The sequence below is a fragment of the Mustela putorius genome, unplaced genomic scaffold (assembly GCF_011764305.1).
Source record: "Mustela putorius furo isolate JIRA1106 unplaced genomic scaffold, ASM1176430v1.1 tig00003853_pilon_pilon_pilon, whole genome shotgun sequence".
In the NCBI taxonomy this organism is placed as follows: Eukaryota; Metazoa; Chordata; class Mammalia; order Carnivora; family Mustelidae; genus Mustela; species Mustela putorius.
In genome coordinates this window covers 65,690,813-65,704,359 of record NW_025422005.1, presented here as the reverse complement: position 1 = coordinate 65,704,359, position 13,547 = coordinate 65,690,813, and positions in this window count along the sequence as shown.

Here is a 13,547-nt window from a genome sequence, read left to right as displayed (position 1 = left end):
TGTTCAAATTTGATGTATTTAATGATTGGTTAATTGATTTAACCATTCAGTAAATATTTATTGAGTGTTGGTTCTATAACAGGTAGTGTCCCACATGCAGTGGGTCCAACAATAAAAAGTTCAAATTAGACCAAAGTCTCTATTCTCATGGCTTTTACAATCGATATCTAGAAGAATCTATAAACAAAACAAATAATTAAAATACACAGTTTCTCAAAGAAGGGCAAATGTTGTTGAGAAAAATAAAGAAGAGAAGGGAAGGACAGGAGTGATACATTTAGGGCTAGCGTTCAGTAGTCAAGAAAGGTCTCATTTATAAGGTAATGTTTCAGCAAATAACCTGAAGTGTATAAGCAATATGTCAGTGCTGAGAGATAGACAAAGCCATGTGAAAACTAAGAGGAAAACATTTTCAGGTGGGAGAATTTTCAGAATAAATTCCCAAATGATGGCAGTGCTACTAGAGTTGACTGGTGGGAAGGGAGAAAAAAAATATAGAAGGCAACATGGGGTAAAAATTAGTGCAGATCATGTAAAGCCCTATATGTCAGTGGAAGAACTTTGACTTCAGTTCTGAATGAACATAGATTGTCATGTAATGGTTTTGAGCTGAGGAGTGTCATTTATACAAGTAATATTTTTGAAAATATCACTCTGGCTCCTGTACTGAATACAGATTATGTGAAGGCCAAAGGTGAGAATAGAAAGTCCAGTCAAGAAACATGGAGAGGGGGACGCCTGGGTGGCTCAGTTGGTTAAGCAGCTGCCTTCGGCTCAGGTCATGATCCCAGCGTCCTGGGATCGAGTCCCATATCGGGCTCCTTGCTCCGCAGGGAGCCTGCTTCTCCGTCTGACTCTGCCTTCCACTCTGTCTGCCTGTGCTCGCTCTCACTCACTCTCTCTGACAAATAAATAAAAACTTTAAAAAAAAAAAAAAAAAAAAAAAAAAAAAAAAAGAAACATGGAGAGGGGCACCTGGGTGGCCCAGATGGTTAAGCATCTGTCTTTGGCTCAGGTCATGATCTCCAGGTCCTGGGATCGAGGCCCACGTCAGGTTCCCAGATCTGTGGGGAGTCTGCTTCTCCTTCTCCCTTTGCCTCTTCCATTGCTTGTGCTCTCTCTTTCTCAGATGAATAAATAAAATCTTAAAAAAAAAAAAGGAAAAAAAGAAACTTACGGAGAATCCTGGAGAGAGATATGGTGGCTTGGGTCATGGTAATGATGGTGATGGCAGTGAGAAGTAAAAATGATTCTAGATGTATTCTGAAGGCAGAGCTCACAGAATTTGCTGATGGGTTAGATGTTGGGTAAGAGATAGAAAAGTCAATGGTGATCCTAAGGTTTGTGTCTCAAGTAACATTTAAGATGGAATTGTCCTTAGCTCAAATGTAGAAGTCCATTCGGTTTCAGATTTTTTGTTTGTTTGAGAGAAAGAGGAGGAAAAGAGAGGAAGTTTAATTTAGACCTTCCAATGGCATATCTAAGAAAGTAGTTCTAGGTGCTGATGATAGCATTTAAGCTTGTCAAGAATAAACAACAAGACATAAGCTTCATTAGGCTTCACCTTTTTTATTCTTACATCATCATTGTCTTGCAATAGTGCAAGACAATGATGCTCGATAAATATTCAAGACACAAAGAAACAAATGTTTTTCTATGAACATCTAAGATTCTGCCATGATTTTGCCTCTACGGGAGTTATGCAGTAATAGTACTGGAGGACAGGGTCAGGAATTTCCTTAGAATGCAACTCCAAATATTAGTAATGTCTGACCTCTACCCACTGAGCAACTTGCTTCCTGTAACATGTTTGATTTTGATCAGTGATATTCTTGTGAGACACCTAGGATGTTAGTCAGAAAGCAGACCTCCCAGTAAGTAAATGAGATAAGTTGAATGTCCTTCAGTTTTACCTAGTAGAAAACCAGGTGATTTTCGTGTAAAAACAGCTCATTTTTCACAATTGATATTCAAGTTTTCCTGACAAAAAAAAGGGCCAAGATATTTGGCTACTTCTTAAGACCACTTCTGGAAAGAGGAAGTTTGTTTTCCTGTTGCTCTGACAGGAAGAAGCAAAATGCAATACTCAATTATTAGGACATAAGTTAAAAATGATGACTAAGTCAGTATATGGTACACTTTTAAGTTACATATTTATGTATACAGAGTTATGTGGGTGTTTACATGTGTGTGTCTACACGCTGAGTTTGCAACGCTAAACAAATCTCTTAAGGGCTGCTGGCAAATCAATTTCACAACATTGATATGACAGGTGAAACTGTGGGCTATCAGATGGGACCCAGACCCCGCCACTCACCAGAAGATGACACACGACACATTCTATTCTTGCTAAACCTCAGATCTTTATTTCTAAAAAGGTAATAAGCATTTAGTTCATGGAGCCATCTCAAAATGTGCATGAATTTATATCCACTAGAGGCTTTCTGTACAGTGGCTGGCACCTAAAAACAGTTACCACATAGTACTTATTATTGTTAATACTATTGTGTATGCAGTTTTGTATCTTTCTGATCTTTACTTGGAATTATACCATTTTAAAATACTGTTTGCAATATCCCTGGTGTTAAGTTATTTCAGTATTAAAGGCTATTTTTAAAAATAAATACACTGGTCTGCTTTTTTTTTTTTTTTTTTTTAGCATCATGTCACCATGGCATTTAAAATATCTGAAATCTTGGGGTGCCTGGGTGGCTCAGTGGATTAAAGCCTCTGCCTTTGGCTCAGGTCATGATCCCAGGGTCCTGGGATCAAGCCCCACTTCTGGCTCCCTGCTCAGCAGGGAGTCTGCTTAACCCCCTCTCTCTCTGCCTGCCTCTCTGCCTGCTTGTGATCTGTCTGTCAAATAAATAAGTAAAATCTTTAACAAAAAATAAATGAAATAAAATAAAATAAAATATATGAAATCTGTATCATTGTTTTATTCAGATGAAAATCACTGACTCTATGATTTGACTGACGTGAAAGACAAATCAACTACTAATCTCTAAGCCTAGATAGCTCTGTGCCAGTGAATCTAAACAGGCAAATGGGTTGTGATTTTGCAACTCTTTCAAGAACTATTCTTACTCTACTTCAAAGACATCATAAATGAATGAAATATAAACATGACAGTATTGATATTGTTATATAGTTAAGTCGGCCTCAAAATTTTCATTTATTCATGATAAAGTTTATAAAAGGACAAACCAATAAATTGTTCACTGTATCAAAAACAAAATATATACCTTGCCATCAATAAAAAGTTTATAGAACCAAGAAAAAGAAAAAAAAAAAGCCCTCTAAAATCTTATTTTAAATGGTTTTCTTAAAGTTATCAACTAAGGATTATATTATTTGAAGATGAAAGATTTAGAATAAAGTCTTTGGACTTATTTTATAGCCTGTCTCTGCATCATTGTCTTGACTTTATAGAGTCAGAATGAACTTCTTCAGCAACAGGGAACAACCTACACAAAAATATATTCATGAGTTAACATTGACAATATCGACGCTTTGTAAAAACAGTGCTTTTTCAAAAGAGATCAAATATCATTATGCTTTAGATATTTCAAAATAATTATTTTTTACACTGAAAACACTTTATTATGTTAATGAATATTTGAATAAAAAATATAAATTTACAATTCTACTCTATGACTTACAAAACAGTTATAATTTATTGCATTTGAAATGTATCATATATTTGCTCTCATTTTATTTTATGTTTTATGTTTTTTTAAGAAGAAAGTTATTTATATCAGCACTTGAAATTAACCAAAAAAATACCAAAATACCCATTTTGCTCTGCTATTGCTATCACTAGTTTTATACTACTGTATAACATTGGCCAGTTGCAGCATGGTTTCTTTAATTATTTCCTTCCTGTCAAGTTTTTAAATTGTTTCCAGTATTTGAATGCTACAAAGTGGCTGTAAATACCTTCTGCATAAAACTTATCAAAATCTAAGGGTGTTTCTTTCTGGGTTTTTTTGTTTTCTTGGTTTTTTTTTTTTTTTTTTTTTTGTATATACATGAAGAATGGGAACTGCTTAGTCAAAAAGTAAGAATACTTTGAAGGCTGTTGATAAACACTAAGAAATTGCTCTCCAAATCAGTTTAAGTTCTTGTTTTTGTTTTGTTTGTTTGTCTAACTAATTAACAATCGCAGGGAATTTGCAGTACTAGGCCACCTTTGTTCAAAGCATTCTAGGCATTGTTGTTATAACAATATTCCCTTAATAAACTTTCATAATGGGCACCAATGAGTAAACCTAGGCTAGGACTTAAAATTACTTATCTACAGCCTGCACCAGACTGGGTTTGTCCTTGAGGGAACTTGCTGCCTACTGTGGGGCACTCTACATAAAAAAGCAACACAGAGGCAGATGCTACAAGAATCAAAGTAGAGAAATAAAGTCAAGGAGATGTAGAGATTGAAGAAGTTAAATTCCATTAACAATCAGAAAGCACAGGAAATGGTGGTCCTCATTACAAGTGTGCACTCAGAATGTGGAAAGACCTTTAGATTATTCTTACTTTGTTCCTTATTAGGCCTACATATTGAGTCTCCATTTTTAATAACTGGAAAGTGTACCTCAAATTCGTCTTCATGTTCTCCCCCAAATTTATTTTTTGATCAATCTTACAAATTCAACACATTCTTAAGATAATATGAATTGTAAAATAAAAGGTCATGCACAATCAATGTTGATGTATAGCAAAAGACAATGTGCCTGATAAAAACTGCAGAGACTTCTTGTAAAGATCTAAATGTTACCTTTTTTTTTTTTACTTTCGTATGAAAAACCACCAATGCCAGCAAGCTAACATTATCATAATTGCATCTGAGAGGAAAACCAGAACTGACAATTTTACTAATAAAGCTATTAGTTCTAAGTATCTCACTTAAATGTCAACTACTTAGAAATCAAAAGTCTTTATCGATAAGCCACATTTGCTTCACTCAAAGCCGAGGATTGTGTTACAAAAACACTGTGTGATAGTTATAAATTAATAAAAATTCCTATTATCACTTACAACATGCTGGGATTTTTTTTTCATGTTACTCTGATAAATACCTTCTTATTTTTTAATGACCGTCTTCATAATCTATAAATGCCACCATGTCGACGCTCTAGAAATGGTTTCAGTGATCCTTTGATTGAACAAAATCCTTATGGATTTCTTTGAAATCTTGAAGGTTTGTCATTATTTTTAATAGACTAAGTGAAACACTCAAAGGATAAGTCACAGACAGTTAAACCACTTGGATCTGGACTTGCCACACTGATGTACTTTCATGTAGCATTCATATTTTAATCAAGGAGGATCTCTTTAATTTAATTTACAACTTGAGGATCTATTACAATAAACCCAACATGCTCAAAGAATTAGGATTAAGAGAGATATAACAGTGAAGTTAATATCCCATCATAAATTTTGAGAAAACACTTAATTTGCCCTAACTTTGTTTTAATTTCTGGACTCAATAAGTTAGTGAAAAAAACTAATATGAAAATAAAGATTCTAATTTTGAATATTTTTGTTGTACTAGGTATGAAAAAAGTTATACTTTCAAATTTGCTTTGTGTCTATAGAGGTAAGTATACATACACACACATATATCCTATAGACATGTATACATATCTATGTATATATCTATACATATCTATTACATATCTATGTATATATACACGTGTGTGTGTGTGTTCGTATGTGTATTTAATTCCCTAACCTGTAGTTCAGGGCCCCCTGGCTTACCCTAGTGTTACTTCCTGCCAGTGCCTCTGACTTCCTGTGCTGACATTCTCCGATCATTACTAGCTGGGAGTCAAAAGCAAATTAAGGAGAGGCCCAGTATTATGTTGGTACAAAGAAAACACTTGCAGACTGTCCTGGCAGCCATGCCTTTGTCCTGATATCCCAAAACTGTCCTCATCCCCAGCTCTCTCAAATCCAACATTGATAGTTCTGAAAACATTGTCAGTTGGCATTAGGTTTATGTATGCTTGCTTAAGAGTAAATCCCAAAACAACAATGGTTCAAATAAGAGAGGAGGTTATGTTTCTCACATTAAAGGCTAGAAGCCGCCAATTTGGCCAGTTCTGGGAGGTGGTCTTGGCTCTGCAGTCCTCAGGGATAACTGGTTTATGGCTCTACCATTGCCAGGCTGCAGCTCTTTCTCCCAGCCCAAGATAACTGCTAGTGTTCCGATTTTGACCACTGGTTCTTAAGCAACAATATAGAAGAAGTGGGGAGTAAAATATAAGTCTATTTAAAGACTTATTTTTTACAATAAAAATAAGTTTCTACAAAAGAAATCCAAAGCTGTGCTTATTCCTCAATAGTCAGAAATCACAAACCTATCCCCCTGAAATAAATAATACAATATGGGGCGCCTGGGTGGCTCAGTGGATTAAGCTGCTGCCTTTGGCTCAGGTCATGATCTCAGTGTCCTGGGATCAAGCCCCGCATCGGGCTCTCTGCTCAGCAGGGAGCCTGCTTCCCCCTCTGTCTCTGTCTGCCTCTCTGCCTACTTGTGATCTCTCTCTCTCTGTCAAATAAAATCTTGAAAAAAAAAGATAGCCATAAATAATACATTATATGTTAGTTTTACAAAATAAAATAAAAAAAACAAACAACTATGGAAAAGTGATGCTTTCCTTTAGTTACGTGTACATAAATACCCGGTTATACAAAACTCAAAAATTTGGAGGAAAAAAAAAGAAAATTTAGTATAATTTTTTAAAAAATAGTTAGAACTTAGTCCCAACAGTACCCATAGCAAGATAGCTTAGAAAATGCAAATGTTTATTCTGGTAGGCCAAGTTCACAGCTTCAAGCGCGGGGCACCATTAGTAGGAAGGATAGAAGAAAATTACCTGTTAGGGAGGCAACCAGCAATCCCGTCACACCCTCATGACAGTCCACATTCTTGTACCACTACTGACATTTATTTCTTGGGCTTAAATGTTAGATTTATCCCTGCTTAACCAAAAAAACCGAGAGTCTCTGATGTTAGCCAGTTTGTACCTAATTTCAGATTATTTGGCTTCCAGGAGTCTGTTATCCCCCTTTTAGGTATTTTCTTAGGTTTATCTATTTAGGGTTATTTATAAGAGAGGAGAACAAAGGGCCAAGTCCCCTTCCCTGGAATCCAAACCCCCAGTGTGTCCTGCAAAGCACCTATCTAGCTAAATCCACAAGCTCGTGCTCATCAATAAACAAGAAGGCGTACATCCTCTCCAAGAGAGGGCTTCTGGCCTAGGTCTCTCTGCTGTACATGAAGTACAGACATACCTTCCCGGGGGTAGGGCCCTGCTTTCCTTTTTGGTGGGGTGAGTAGGACAACAATCCTTTCAGTTGTGGAGAAAGAAATTATCGGTTAATTTGGTTGATCTGAAGTCTGAATTTTGATATCAGCTGTTGACAAGAGTTGTCTAGGAAAGTACCTAGGCACCTTGTGGTCCTGTGGGAAGCCAGGTGAGATACTGATGAAGAAAGCAGAGGAGCATCTTCAAGTCCAAGCTAGCTCATTATCCAGGAAACCCAGAATTAACCTGTAGGATGATTTAGGGGTATTTCTGTTTGTCATGCTACAATTTTGAACCTCAGTGTCACAGCGAATAAGACCTATAGTAGGCACTCAACAATTTGTTGGTCAGAGAATCAATGAATGAATAGAGGTTATCTAATGTTACATGTGAAAGCATCATTGAGAAATACATTAATATCTAAATTCTTTGTTATTTTCATTAAATGGGGGAAAAAAGTCACCTTTATGTAGATATTCTAACCTGTCAGTATGTGTTTTCTCTTGAAAGGTCTAAATTTTCCATGATGTAACCAAGGGAAATGCAGAGCTCTACTGGAATAATGCTAAGAGCCTTTATCTTAGGAATAGCCCATCAGAATGGAAGCTTGTTAACTCACTATATTTCTTTCAATTCGATTCCAATCATCTAATTGGAATAGTTTCTTTTAATCATGAAAGAAAAAATAATATTCTCTATAAAACAATGTCCCTGAGGATTAGAGAGGTAAATAGGCCATTGCAACTGGTTTGAAGGCTCATGGAAGAGAGGAAAGCTTGGCAGGGCCACTGCTGAGTTTCCTGTTCTGGTGTAGAGATCAGGCTAAGTAGACGAAACCATTCTTTGGCTTTCAAAGATAAAGCAGTCTGACATCCCTTGGGCATATGAATCCACTGGAAGCCAATAAGGGTGGAACTGTAATAAATATGAACCGGAACTCAGTTTCCAGATATAACAGGGCACTTCCAAAATATATGGCACTCTATTGTTCCTAGTATCTTAGTCCATTATCAGACCCATCGTACAGCCGATTGCTTTTACTGGGTAAAATTTGGAGATGATTCAGAGCTAGAGTGATTTGATATTTTAGTAATAGATTACTGGGTAGAGAGAATATACATTAAAAGTTGTATCTGGACAAGTTATTTTATCATAGTTTGAACCTCTTCAGTGCTATGTAGCACTCAACATGAACCAGGAAACTAGGTTTTAAGGATTCTGGTAAGAGATTATTTTGACCTGATATCTCTCAGTACATATTTTTACAGTGAAAGTATCACACTTTAAATTCAAGGAGAACTCTTTGTTAAGGTCGGACATTTTATGATGACAGAGGTATAAAATTAATCCATTTTGTTGACAGCCTTACAAGTCCTCTAGGAAAAAATAAAACAAAAAGAAAAAGCCATTCTACTGACAAGGATAGTAGGGAAATGGAATAAAATTAGTATATTTAGAGGACAACCTCTAAGACCATAATCATATGGTTCCTCTCTAATGCTATAGTAATGGACCACCGGACACTGTAAACAAGACATTTCACTTAACTATTGTACACATCAACCTTAACAATTTTAGCACTGAATGTATAAACAATGCATATTAATTTCAGCCTTCACAAACCAAAAGAGGCAGTCAAGAGAGGATTCACAATTTTAAAGTGATATGCATTATATAAAGTTTTCAAAAGTACTCTCTTACACGTACAAATAAAACTTTTTTTATCCCCACAAATATGAGGGTAATGAAGGACATATTAAGAAGATTCATTGCTAATAATAGAATACTGATATTATTAAAGGTAAAATGAAGAATAATTATAAAAAGGAAACCTGGTCAATAGTAGAAAATAATAGAGAATAAAAAACTACTTAGGAAGGTGTTCAATATGTAGCTTTTTTTTTTTTTTTAGAGAGAAAGTACCTACATAAAGGAAAATGGTAGCTGCTTACATCAGAACTTTATTTATATCTTCTGATCTAATTAGACAAAATGAGAAAACGCTTTAAAATAAAATCTCAACCTCAAGATAAAAGGGTCGATTACATTGATAATAATTTAACCACAACTTTTATCTTTCACAGCTAAGCAATTTCACACCTAAACAATATTATTATAATTATAGTTTAGAATACTTTTCATTGTAAATATATGTATTTATATTAAGAAAGTCACTTATAAATACCTGAATATCTCCTAATTGAAAAAAAAAAAAAACTTCATTTGTCCAGTGTTCTGGGCTCATTAATTATCTTTGTTACAAAAATAAAATAATATGAGAATTTTCTCCACATCATTATTCTTTGTGCCTTACTAAACTTTTTTTACATTTCACAAATAAGATTCACTTTCAAAAGACATTATTTTTAATACGTTTTCCCTCTCTAAAAATTAATTCAGAGAAAGAAAGGTTTTTAGCATCACCACCAAAACTGATCATTGTTTTAGATTTTCATCATTTTCTTGTAAGTCATTGAATAAAACAAATGTATCTATATAATGTGATATGACAAAGAAATCTATTTTAAAATATCAATTCAAAAATGTCATTATTAATAGTTAAAGTAGTACTAGTACTTGGTAAAATTAAATTTATAAAATTAACAACCACTTAAGAATTTTGGGGGGACCCTAGCTAGCTCAGTCAGCACAGTTTGGGACTCTTGATCTCAGGGTTGAGTTTGAGTCCCACATTGGATGTAGAAATTACTTAAAAAGATAAAAATATTTAAAATATAAAAAATTTTTGGAAGAGAAAGTAATGCAATTAGCTTGTGAATTAATTTTAGACACATGAGAACTAAACTCTGTATTTTAGGCCTTGTTTCACAATGTTAATTCATGAGTTATGTATCCATGATACCTTTTTTCATCATGACTTTTAGGGGAATATATGGTTGTCTTTAACTTTGTCTAATTATTTCTGTTTAACTAACAGTATATTAGCCATTGGTTGAAGATAGTACTGTTTTTATTCATTTATGGCTATAGATAGAAATATGTGAAAACTCATGACATGATAAGCACCTTTAATAAAAAAAAATTTTAAATGAGATAAATTCACATGATAAGCTAATGAATTTTACTTAGAGTTTGAAATAGCTCTCTCTTTTTTAAACCCGTCCTTTCTCATAGAAGGCTATTAATAAAACAGATTATAATAAGAAAGTTAAATCTTGTCTGAGATTAAAGATGTGTGACAAAGTAGAAAGTAAAGAGTAAGAATAAAAAGATAATTCTCAAAGTGGTAGGAAGTTAATAATGATGTTCCCTGGAGATGTGAACAAGAGACTTGTATCTTCAATAGGCATATTAATAATAATGGATGATCGTGAGTAACAAGCAGCTAAAATATGCTGACAGCACATAATTACAATATTTAATTTTCCTTAAAAAAATCGAGCAGTTGTGGAGAATTGGAAAAAGGTATAATAAACTAGTGATCGAAGAACACAAAGTAAATGAAATGTAATGGGAAGCACGATGTATTACAAACCTAAAGAAAAAATTTAAAGTACTTGCACATCTTGATGGATTCTGTAACTTTCTAGGATATCATTTTGGACAATCCAATGAAGAAGAGCAATCAACTATGAACAAATCAATGTTACAAAATGTTAAAAGCATAGCTAAAAAGTGTAGCAATATTAAATAGAAGATAATTTTAGCATGGTTTCTATTTTTAAAGTGCCACCTTTTAAGAAAAATAGTGTCAGTTTAATATTTTTGTAACATGGAAAAAGTACAAAGAAAAATACATTAATAAAATATTTAGAAGTCAGTTACAGTGAAAACGATTAGTATAATACACATGTTTTCCTTCTTTTTTTTTTTTTTAATTAATGCCTTGCCTAAAAATATCAGCTCCTAAGTGTTGGTGATAACCCATAAATTTATAAATCTTTAAGAACAGGAATCATAGGAGAGAAAGAATCATAAAAAAGCAGGGATATTTGCAAATGTGAAACAGAATAAAGGAAGGATTTAGTGAGTTGTCTGAAGGTCACAAAACAATTGAATGACCAGGCTGGGAAGGAACTCACGTCTCCTCCCTTCCAGTCAACATCAAAAATTACCAGACGCTTTTTGCACCCTCTTCCACTTAAAAAATTAGTAGCATAAAGCCAGTCAAGTGCTGCTATTCAGAGCTTTGGAAACTCAATTTAAATCTTTCTTTTAAATAGTAACAAGTTTTATAATGATGGGGTTAAGTTATTAAAATACCTAAGTGGACTTATATTAAAATATTAAAATTAATATTTCATATAAAGTGTTGACAGAAATTAAATAGACTCAGTATGGATTAGAGAGACACAGGTTTCCAGATACCAGACTTTGAAAACTGTATCATCTCTCTACCGATTATTTAAGATCATCAGTTTAACAGTAGACAAAATGCCATACTTCCCTCCTGTTTGAGAACCATTAATTACTCTACATATAACTAAGGGTTTTCTGGCCTTTCTTTAAATATAAATTCAAGATATTTAGATTATATTGCAAAATGTGAAATGTACCTGGAAACCTAAAAGATTTTCAAGATAAACAATTTCTAGCTAATCTCCCAAAATAAAGATTTTCTTTTGTGATGAATTTTACTATGCATTGTTCTAGACATTTAAGAACTTATTCATTTAATGAGCAAATATTTCTATTACATACTTATCATTCTCACATCACCTTGTGAGGTGTCACGGAAGGAACATTAAAAAGAAGCTAAACTATGTTTCTTACTTTCAAGTTTTATGATGCCAGGTTAAGAACTCTTAACTGAGAAGTCAGCCTGGTGAAAATCAATCATTACCCATTCCTGGAAGCTCCCTTACAGTGGGGGGGCTGATGTCCCATTTTGGTAAAGCTTTTCTTGGTTCAACATTGTATGTTTTTGCCATTGGATTACTCTTCCCATCCTTACACATAACTCGATTTTCCCTTTTTTACCTTTTTATAGTCCTTTTGCCAAGTATATGTTGTTAATGCTGGGAATAACTAAAAACTAACCTGTGGTGGAAAAATCTGTTCCGTAAATTGTAATCCTATTGAGAATCCTATGGGAACAGAGATAATATGAAAGAATGAGGAACTACCTAAATTAACAAATTAGCAACAAAGTCTCCTTAAGTTGAGAAAGATCAAATGACATTTAATGACAATATCTAGAGTATCATCACAGAGCTGGTCAAGCACTTTGCATCCAATCACACTGTTAACCCATAAGGGAGGGATTAGAAAATGTCACAGAGACCTCATGAGACAGGTCTAGAAGCAGTACACGTTCTTCCAGTCTCTGTGGGCATCATAAATACATCTTTGGAGAAGGTTTTTATTTCAATTGTGCATTAATTGCTATATTTTGAAGTGGTAAGTAGTAAAAAGTTCTGACATGTATATGAATGATCTTAGCAACGGTGATCCAGTGTGACATACATTGTCATTTCCATGTTATAAAGGGGGAGCTGTTCCCCAAAGAGGTTAAAGAAGCTACTGATGATAAAAGTAAGAGTTAAACCCAGGTCTTCATAGTGAATACTTTTCTATGCAAACTTTAATCTGACCAAGAACCTTTCAAGGAAATCCTGTTAAATTTGGCACTTCATGGACTAACCCAAGCTAGAACTAATCATGAACTTGCAGAATGAGGGTTCATACTAATAATGTTTTTTTTTAAAGATTTTATTTATTTATTTATAGACAGAGATCACAAGTAGGCAGAGAGGCAGGCAGAGAGAGAGGGGGAAGCAGGCTCCCCGCTGAGCAGAGAGTCTGATATGGGGCTGGATCCCAGGGTCCTGGGATCATGACCTGAGCCGAAGGCAGAGACTTTAACCCACTGAGCCACCCAGGGGCTCCCAAACTAATAATGTATTAAAACTAATTGGGTAGGCAGTGTAAGATGACTTAACTTCCATTATGTTATACTTAGGCCAAAATCAAACTCTAAGTTTATAATTTTATCGATCATCTTCACTTGGATACCACTGAGACATGTCTAACTTTTAAAAAATATAACGATTACTTAAGGTCTGTATTTCCTCGAGATTATTTCTTTAAAATATGCTTTTCTCTCACAATTAAAATATTTGCTTGGATTGAAAATTATAAATGCTTCATTTTCAGTAATGTAAAGACAATGGGTCTAAAATTATTCAATTGTCTTCCTTAAGAAAATAGACTACTTCAAATAAATTGCTAAGTAATTTTTATTTTTACAAAGGACAGTCTTAAACTGGATCA